This window comes from Ischnura elegans, chromosome 4, assembly GCF_921293095.1.
Source record: "Ischnura elegans chromosome 4, ioIscEleg1.1, whole genome shotgun sequence".
NCBI lineage: Eukaryota > Metazoa > Arthropoda > Insecta > Odonata > Coenagrionidae > Ischnura > Ischnura elegans.
This window is the reverse complement of record NC_060249.1, coordinates 45,942,460-45,952,314: the sequence shown is the minus strand read 5'-3', so window position 1 is coordinate 45,952,314 and position 9,855 is coordinate 45,942,460.

Sequence of the window (9,855 nt, the reverse complement as noted above, 5' to 3'; positions counted from 1 at the left end):
AAGATGCAGGCAGTGCAAACACACCGAGCACTCTTGCGCATTACACCATCTTGAAGTAACCCTCTGGGGGAAACCGCGAGTTAACATAAATGGAACGAGGTCAGAGTGGGAAAACGGAGGAAGGAAACAAAAAATGGCGAAAAACAAAATAGGGTAGTGTAGAGTGTATATGCATTTAGCAAGTTCAAGGCCCAAGGGTTTCTTAGCAATTCCATTCTGGGGAGTGTAGTATCCTCGTCGGTAGGTTTCCCGGCGAGATATCCCGGGAACCAGAGGTCATAAATGAAAAATATTTCAGGTGATACGCTAAGATTGTCAAACGAATCGTTGTAAAAAAATGAAAGTGATAGAATAATCCCAGAGTGGCATCACCTTCAGTTATGTCTGCAAAAACACCCAAAAATACCAAATTTTCAAAACCACAAGTGCGATGCGGCACGTTTTCACGGTATGTGATTAAAAAATAACTGTCAAGTTTTATTTTCTCACCAAATGGAACAAAAATGGGGGGCGTCCCAAAAGAAAATTGAGAATATGGATTAAACTAAATTAACTTCCAGTGAAATCAAATCGGAAAAAGCTTAGGCTTGATCTCGATTTTCTGTGAAAACGAGGAGAGAATCACCAAAAGGAACCTGCTCATTTAGGATCCCAACTTCACTGTAAGCTCAAATACGCTGCCAGATAAGGACGAGCAGGTTAAGATGGATACAGTGCAAAAACACCGAACACTCTTGCGCATTACACCATCTTGAAATAACCCTCAAGGGGAACCGCGAGTTAACATAAAGGGAACGAGGTCAGGGTGGAAAATGGAGGAGGAGGTTACCAGGGAAACGATATGGAGCAAGAAGGAGATGAAGCGGGGAGAGAGAGGGCGGATAATTGGGACGAAAATGGCGGAGGGAAAGTGGTGGGATTAGTGCAGAGGACTTAGGGAAAGTGAAAGGTGGCGCAGTGGAGAGATTAAAGGGGAGGAAGGAAACGGCGGAGTATAATCGTTAGTAAAGATGCATGCGATATGGCGCGTTGTGGAAGGATTAAGAGAGGACAAGGAGTTTTCGGGAACGCGAGCACCTGCCTGTTTAATGCCACGAGCGAGGGTGGCATGGAATGGGGATGCAGGAAGTTCTGAGGTCTTCAATGAAAAAAAAGTGGTGAAAAATGAAAGGGGGTGCTGCAGCTTGTGCCATGCGTTTAGCAAGATCAAGGACGAAATATTTCTATTCACTGCCATTCTGTAGAGTGTCGTACTATTGTGGGTAGAGTGCTTGGCTCCCAATTAAATGGGAGATCCCGAGATAAAATCCCGGGTGAAAACTTCAATAATCCCTAAATAAAATCTTAGAAGTGTGATGGGTCCGATAGAATGGAACTGGCCTCCATACCCTGACTTTTTGACTTACACAGGCTTAAAAGATGACCTCTACCCTCACCTACCCAAACCATTCTCTGGCTTGTGTCAATGAGTAAGTAACTGAGCCATTCGACCTCACCCGTTGCGATAATATTTCAATTTGGCATTTGTAAACTTCAGGTCAGGAACAGCTTTGCATCTAAAACTATGGTACAAAGTTTGATAATCTAACTTAATCTACCATCTCCCTTTTTTGCACAAGATTCAGACACTACGAACCCATCAAAAATTTCTTTTTGGCATCTTGTGCCGTGTTCCTCACATAAATTCTTAATCAAGTACATTACAAGAACGATAATAATTTAATTTAATGTATATTCTCAACGTGAAAAAAGTCCTTAACTACCAAATGACGATTTTAATAGCTATCATATCACTGTTTATTTTATTGTCCATGAACTTCCTCATTCTCGATTTATCGGCTCAAAATGTTTATGCAAATTAACCGTAAGCAAACAGTAAACCATTGTAGATAATCATTTCCCACATAGTGCTGGAGATTAATTTTACTTGTGAAACACGGATTTCTAAATACAAAAACGAATACTTGATGACTCATTATCATATATTTGAAATGTTATGGAGACGACTATCGAGCTAAATGCCGAAACGTAAGTAGACATTGATGATCTGGCCAGAGCTGTAACCGTTTCTTATTTTTAATTGTCCCCCATTTATTATTTTTATATGCCTATGGATTTAAAATCCATTACGACCTAGAGTTCATGTTACTACCTCAACTTGAAGCTACATAAATTTTATAATAGTGGAAAATTGCAAGTATTATTCCACTAGGAAAAATTCCTCTACATCTCGCTTGAATGTTCGAATATCGTGGTAATGACCCATGTTACTTATTTAAGTAGTGACTTAAGTCTTCGAATGCCACTGAAAAGGTCCGAGTTCAAATTACAGTGTGGGCAAAATGTTTTTAAAATAAGTGTGGCCTCAGCATGTAATGCTGTGGATGCAGATTGTGTAGTAACATCAGAACCTAGATCGTAATAAATTTTATAAGTGGGGGATTTTGCAAGTATTTATTTAAAAATAATTCCCATTGCCTTTGCCAATTGCCAACTGGTGAAAGACAGGGTCACTGTAATTATAAAGCTAAAAACTTAATGCGTCATGCATGAGTGAAGGTTTTAGTAGGAGTAGTAGGAATCGTTAACGAATTGGACGGGTGAGCGCGAGGTACACGGAGGACACGAATGAATTTAAGTAATTTTCTAGGGAAAGAAAAGTCGGAAAAACTCCTTTACTTTCCCGAACCAGCAATCAACAGGAGTTTAAGAGGTTGCTACAGAAGATTTAATCACTTATCTTTGAGAGAAACGACTGGAAACTTTTTTTATTCCCTTCCCATCTTCTGACGTGACCTTACCTCTATCCTTCTCAATCATCTTCCTTCAATTCATCCTCTAAGATGCCGCTAGAAAGAAATCCTGTTACATTTGTTTATTATCACCTTTTATGACTAAAAGTTTTATCCGTTTTATCATCCGTCATAAAGATTGCCTCCGCTCGTTTTATCTTTGACTCCAGTATTATCTATGCATCGCAAAATGCTAATGGTTCAGTAATACGCGTGAAAGCTCAGGAATTTCCTTAAAATTTTCCTAGACACCATGGTTTTCTGTACGAATACCTTTATCTCCACGGATGAAAAACTGTTTTTTTTTCACACCACTCGCATCTTGCGCCCCTGAATCTTTCTGTGTTCGCTAAAGCCGGTTGCTTCCTCCGTTACGCAGATGGACTTTTACGACTTTAGTTTCCTTCCGGCTAATCTCTGCAATCGCTAAAGCTTTGTTTGTTTCACAAAACACTTCGAAAAGATAGGCTTGCAAGCGTTCGCAATGACATCTTTACTTTTTATGAGGACATCCACACGTGACTCTTTTTGAATTCCTAATGTCTTTATCGTTGGAAACGAAACTCATGCGGAAATGAATGGACACTGAAAAGAGCTAATGCAGTATTTTATTAACTTCAACGCGTCGTAGAAGGATGACATATGAAACTGATGCTATATACAGAGGTGTCATAGCAAAATAAGCAGTGCCCGAACGCACTTCCCTCAACTTATTTTCCAGGTGAAATATTACTCAGAGAATTATTTTTATGACAAGCTACGTCTGCATATTTTAAAATTTATATGCCTTTCTTTAATTTATATTTAAAGTCTGGTTTACATCATTTCTGCTCATAAGTATGAGATAAGAAGAGAAAAAAGCTAATTTAAATGCTTTGGAGACAGAAACGGAACCCTTTGTTGTAAAATTAAAACACACAATTACAATAAACAAGTGTTATTTCCATGACCAACTATCATTTATTGTCTAAAGGAAAGATACGGAACTCCATGTTAAAAATCGCGTAGTAAGCCCAATTGTAGCGGCGCAAATCATTCCTACATGACAACCATATAAGACATAATAGCCAAAGGTGGTGTTTAACATTTAATGAAATCTACAAAAAATGAACATTGATATTCTATAAGTTGACTTTTAAGAAATTGAGTTTACAAAAGTTCATCAAATTTACATGATGGAGCCTCCATAAAAAGGCTATAAAAAGATGATTTTTTTAATAGATGAAGATAACAAGGTATAGTGGAAATAGAAAAAAATATTATGTAAAAGAGGCCAAATTAAAAAGTATACTTTAAATTTATATATTAAGAAATCTACTTTTTTAACCATTAAATATTATAAAAGTTTATGAAATCTACTTTTTCAAACATTAAAGTTTATTTTCGTCATCATTAAAACCACAAGTCAAAATACTAAGATTGGTTAAACAAAGCTCTCCACTCAGTTCTCCTATTAGCTAATCTTTTCAATACTATGTATTTCGTATCTTTTTTATCCTATTTAACCAGTTTAATGTATTTTTTTTATTTTTCCTTTTCCTTTCTTTCCATCTACTTGTCCCTGAACATTTTTTTTTCATCAAGCCATTGTTTCACAACTCATGGCCTTTAAGCTTTTTACGTCTTCTTATCAAGGATTTCATTTGGCATCTCTTCTCCGCTACTCTTCTTAGGACTTTCTCATTACTAACTCGGTCGGTTCATTTGATTCTCATCATTCTTCAGCAGCACCACATTTCGAAGGTCTCTGTCCTTGATTTTTCGACGAAAATGCCACCATAAAAATGAAGGTATTAGTTTATGCCTAATAGAAAACGAAAAGTTAGCTAAGTAAGTGATTCATGAATGAGTTATAACATGCAAATAAATGCATGCAGGCTGCTACTAAGGACAATTATAGTAAGTTATTAACTATATAAGCATCTTTTAATTTAAGATCTAATGAATGGTTTCCTTATTCATCCTTAATAAAATCCTTAAAAAGATTTGATTTATATAATCTACTTGAATTGGAATAGTTTGCCAATCTACGGGTAAAACCGTCTGAAAAAATCACGAAGAGTGATTTTCATTAGAAAATACGGTGGCAGGTAATGAAGTTTCAAACCTTTTCATGAGTAAGGGGATGTTTATTCGATAATCGGCGTTTGATGCATAAGAGGGCAGTGTATTTTTAACCTTTGCCTAAATCCGATGTGCTCGTAACAAATCGTCTATCAGACGAAAGATACATCAATGTGAAACTGGGGCATTGGTTTATTCGTGGAAAAATGGCAAAAAAATGGAGAAATTTTCGGAAAATAAATCTTTTGATGGAGCGAATGAACGCTTAAAAAGAAGCGCTATTGAGCGTCAAAGATGCAAATGTACTGGAAGAGATCAAGCGATTGGAAATATATTAAGAGCACAGTAATTGATGACGTTCTTCCTGCGGGGAGACATTTCTAAGACTTTGAACGATGAACCTCCTTCAGTGAATGCTCAACTGAAAAGACCGAACAAAACACGGTGAATCTATTGAGCGAGAATAACTGATGACTTCCGGCGGTTAGATACATGTATCGTATATTTAAATTAAAAATAGTTGGTTATTTTTATTTTATTATGAAATAATCATTAAGTCAATACATCACCCTCATTTGAGTCACTCTTTCTCATAACTTGTCACTTGCCTGACTTAACATTTGCTCTCACTTTTCACATATTTAAGAATAAAATATTTAAAAGAGTTTCCCAGAAAATAGTTGCCAATGGGCATTGAAATTGATGCTACAAGCAAGTAATTATTCCAAGCAAAAACCAAGATCTTACTATCCGAGATGTTGCGTTGCGAAATATATGTGCCAGTAAAAATGTTACTACCGTGAATTTTTAAACGAGTCTAAGAATTTAATGTCTCAATGTACAAGAAGACGAACATGACACACAGATTAGAACTTACTAACAGAAAAATAATAATTTTGCATAAAATCACGAAATTAAGGTGAGTATATGAGACGAAGCATTAAAATTCACTGCACTGTTGTAATGCATGGTCAATATTCATTCTCATTACTTTAAAACAATTATTTTAGCATTGAATTGAGTTATACAGAGTAAAAAATGGAGAGTAAAAGCATGACGTGGTGTTCAAAATCCATATCATCACGTATAATGAGCAATTTACTTCCAAGCAATGGTGAAAGTGAGGTCGAGACTTATCCCCCTACACTTTAATGAAGATTTATCTAAAAATCGATAATTTCCAGGTTAAATAAAGCACAACTTAAGATAAAAATGGAAAAATACACATGGGGCTGCCAAAATTTCGTGACCTATGGAGATAAATGTATTTATCACCATCAAAAACCATAATTACTAAGTATATTTTTGCGTAGATCTCTCCTCTATTCTCCAATCAGCAAATATTTTGACGTATGCAAACATTTTTCTGTTTTACATCCTTCATCACCGGCTACTTGTATCATGTCCAAGACCTTGTTTCTATTACTCTTTATTCAAATGTGCTCCTTGGATAATTTTTACCAGACTGTATTTGTCTCATGATGCGGCCAATTAAAATGTCCCGAATTCTACCCTTGAATTTTCAGAATCTTCTATCCAACTATTTTTAGACCATGCATATAATACATTATATGTTCAATAGATCTTCTGAAATGGCACGTTGCGACATCGTCTAGCCTTGACTTCTACATTCAAATTATTTTAGGTGATTATATCTTTGCTTCAGTTCCCATCGTACATGTGGATTGAAACCAGCCCAGTGCAACTCCCGAACCCTGGTAATGCCAAGCGATGTCGTCCTTAATGTCGCCCGGCGACGGTTTCAAACATAGATGGCAGCACCAAAGCTCACCCGTGTGCTCCTATTCATTTACCTTGTTAGGACTTAGCGGAAAAGGCTCTCAATGAGAATTTATATCTTTTAAATACTGACTTAAGCACAGAAACTTATTTTCACAACTAAAAATCTTTGTTCTGTGAAATAAATGCGTGGAGAACCATGAAATAAGCCCCCGAACATGACATTCTCTACCTCATTGCATTCCGTCTGCTAGGCTTCAAACAGATCAATCAACGACGTCAATAAAGCACAAACTCTTCAGAATGGGATTATAGCTAATACTTATCGCAAAAGTTTATCAGTGGAATTCAACTTCGTGAGTTATAAGCACGCAATTCCGCCTCAAGGAGATTATATCATGCTATGAAACAGTCCCAGACTAGAGGTGATAGTATTTTATCAATGTATGTCATAAAAGAGGTTCAAAACAACAAATTTAAATCCTTTAAATATCGAATCAAGCCCTAAATAGCATTTTTAACACACTTTATTTCTTTCCTGCGATAGAAATGTGGAAAAACCTAAGTGTAGGCCCCCGAACTTCGCATTTAGTGTATCATTAAACATCATCTGCTAGGATTTCATTAGGTCAATCAACAATGTAAAATAGTCAACTGTAAAAACTGCATGGATAAACAGTTAATACTTATCTCAAAAGTTTATCAGTGAAATTCAGCTTCTAAGTAGTGAACAGGTAACTCCGTTTCATAGCATATGTGATGCTACGAAAGTGAATGCTAGACTGGAAATAATTGCACGTCATAGTTGTTTTACTAATCGAGGCGGAAGGAACAGGATAAAGTGATAAGACCCTATCTAATATACTAGCTTAAAGTGCCCTATTTAAACAGGAATAGCGGCTTCCAATAAACATTTCCACTGTATTGTGGTCGAAAAGTTTGTGGCTGAAAATCTTAAGGGATAGATAGCAATGGAAATGTCAACGAAGTCAATTCTACTGCAAGGAATTCGTCCTTTTCCTCGAAAGTGTCAAAAAACTTCATCGAGAAAAATTTCCTTATACATCGCACTTGGTATCTCAAGAAAATTGATGGTTCTTAAGTAGCTTCAGTATTTGAAAGTTTGCTGAAAAAAGATCACTCGCGTACAATCACCATAAAACTCCCTAGATGTTTCAGGCGAGCTACCGTGCTGCCATCTATGAGAATAATTTCTCATAAGCGACAATAGCGACGACAGATGAAGCTTTAACTGCCCAGTCCTGATTATTCCAAGTCCGTGATTGAGACATACTCATTGCAGAGTTCCATAGATAATATCAACGGGACCAACAAAAAGAATTATGACAGCAATCAGAAGCATATAAAATCACATCAACTTGACTTTAGTTTAAGGCCAAGGCAAGGATAAATATCAGATTACTGAGAACGTGAAAGGATAATCCACGAATAGAGCGGTGTGTAAGATTATGTGTTCAAAAAGAGGAAAACTAAAACTGAAATTAAGACTTCCTAAAGCGAGGAAGCAGACGTATGTGAGAATATTCCCTCTGACTCATTGAGGTAGCATACTGAAAAGGTTTTTAATTAAATAACTCACGCGTGACCTCATGCTGAATAGGTATCATTCCAATAGGAGGTCTCAGGCGTATCCCAGTCGTATGAATGAAGGTGGCGACTAGGTTTTATCTTGTGGAAGAGAGATACGGTCTCAACGTTCAAGACAACTTTTAGCTCGCCGAGTGAATTCTGGCTAAAGAGTACTAGAGAGAAGGGGAAAGCACACCTTTTCCACGTGTTACACCCATTTAAACCCAGGTAGTCCATTCAATATCGCCCCCTGGCTTCTGCTTTCATCTCGTATTGCTGTCACTACTGCGCTTCCCATTTCTCGTGCCTCGACCCTCACAAATTCCCTTCCAATTTCACCGATCCTTTTCCGCCCTGCCATCCTTCTCTATCTTATCTGTCTTGCGCATACTATTCCTCGAGCCAATGACAACCAATGCACATCACAAGCGCATGCCATGCATTCAAATTCACTCACTGTTTACCAGATTTTCAAACCTTCTTTCTAATGCATGACTTTAATTGAGAAGATTGATTTAACGCTAGATGCAAATTGACTTTTACCCTTCTACTCCGGCTGATAGAACCTAAATGTTTCGCTTCACGTAAACAAGGTGCAGGTAAACTGGTCTACTCTTAAGCCGATTGCGTTGAATATGGAGACATACTCTCTTATTACTCACCGAGTATAGATTAGATTTACGAATATCCTTGGATGACGACATGGCTACTAGGTAGCCGAAATGGTAGCACTTTAAATTGATGGCGCTTATGCCTTAATATGCAAATTTATTAGAAAATCGCTCTTAAAAAGTTTTATTAAATGATAAGTTTGATACGGATAAATTTCTGAACGAGTGAATAACGATTGCTCTCAAAATTTATCAATGTTAAATCGTGTGCCATAAAATCCTGTGTTACCTATAGATGTATGTAGATTCCTGTACAAGTGATTACACATTTACGAGAGACCGCTCAGGTCTGAAACTTTGTAGTGGGAAAACTGGAAAAAATGATAAAATGCAGACCTTTAACCCTCATATGGATTTACAAAATTAGTTACGTCGTTTGATTCTCGGCGCCGCAGCGGCGCCGCGTCATTTTTTGCTATTATCTTTCAAAGTTAGCCTGAATTTACAAGTTTTTTGATTGATAATGGTAAATACATCTATTATCTTTATTTCTTACCGTGTTTTGCTAGATTTAAACCCTTATTGTTGAAGTAATAACAAAAAAATTGAACGCTGCATTCTTTTCCATTTCTTGCCGTAATGCTCTTTATTTCAGTTCCCTTTGTATGTTATTTTTGAGTGAAAGTTTTAATTTCGTGAGTAATTGTTGTTTGAAATATTTTTCTGATATGCAGAGCTCGGTAAACTCCGCTTTTTAATGTTTATATTGTTTATAATTTTATGTATCTAAATGCTAAAAATGATGACCAAATAAAATTCGTTTATGCCCATATGACATAATTTTGCTTCAACGCGTCCACCCATATGTTATATCTTTGCAGTGTATATAGAAGGATAAGTTATTAAACGTTAATAATGGAACAGATGTAGGTTAAGTGTGAAGAGACGAGTGTAACTTTCGTGATTTTTACAAGATTCTGGCGATCAAGACAAATCTTACGAATATTCTGGGAGCTTATGTCCTGAAATTAAAAAAATCAAGTCTTATGGCTTTTGAA